Source organism: Eurytemora carolleeae, unplaced genomic scaffold, assembly GCF_000591075.1.
Source record: "Eurytemora carolleeae unplaced genomic scaffold, Eaff_2.0 scaffold299, whole genome shotgun sequence".
In the NCBI taxonomy this organism is placed as follows: domain Eukaryota; kingdom Metazoa; phylum Arthropoda; class Copepoda; order Calanoida; family Temoridae; genus Eurytemora; species Eurytemora carolleeae.
This window is the reverse complement of record NW_019396463.1, coordinates 313,716-314,290: the sequence shown is the minus strand read 5'-3', so window position 1 is coordinate 314,290 and position 575 is coordinate 313,716.

The following is a 575-nucleotide window of genomic DNA, read 5'->3' as shown; positions in this document are numbered from 1 at the left end:
ACTGCACCTAATAACAATGATCAGTGTAGTTGATTAACCTAAATACACACGTCAGAATCTAGCGTACATTTTCCTCCATTTGTCCTGACGGGATTTTGTTTATCAATTAATCATAAATGTTATTATTTCTGGTTTTTGAGCGGGTTTTCAGACGGTGACAAGAGCCGTAAAAACATACAGATTGCTAATATCAAACTCCAGAAGTCCAGAACTTTTTACCCTACGTATATTCACCATTGTTTAAACTATAAGTATGTTTAAATTGTTTAAATTGTTCCAGGGAAAGGTCTCGAATGAATCCTAAAATGTTCTCTACAATACTGCACTCTCAGCTAAACTACCATGTCTAGCCGGTCACTCCCTTTTATTAATTTTCATCATCCTAAAATGTTTCTAAATATTATCAGAAAAAGGGTTAAATATTCATATTTCTTGGTAAGTGTATTTAAACTAAAGAGATAAACTTAAAATTCAAATATTCTTAATACCGCCCACTTTACTTCTAAAATAGTTTAATTTTCAGAATAATAAGGAGAAAATTGTCAAATAATAAATGAAAGATTGGAGAGAACATA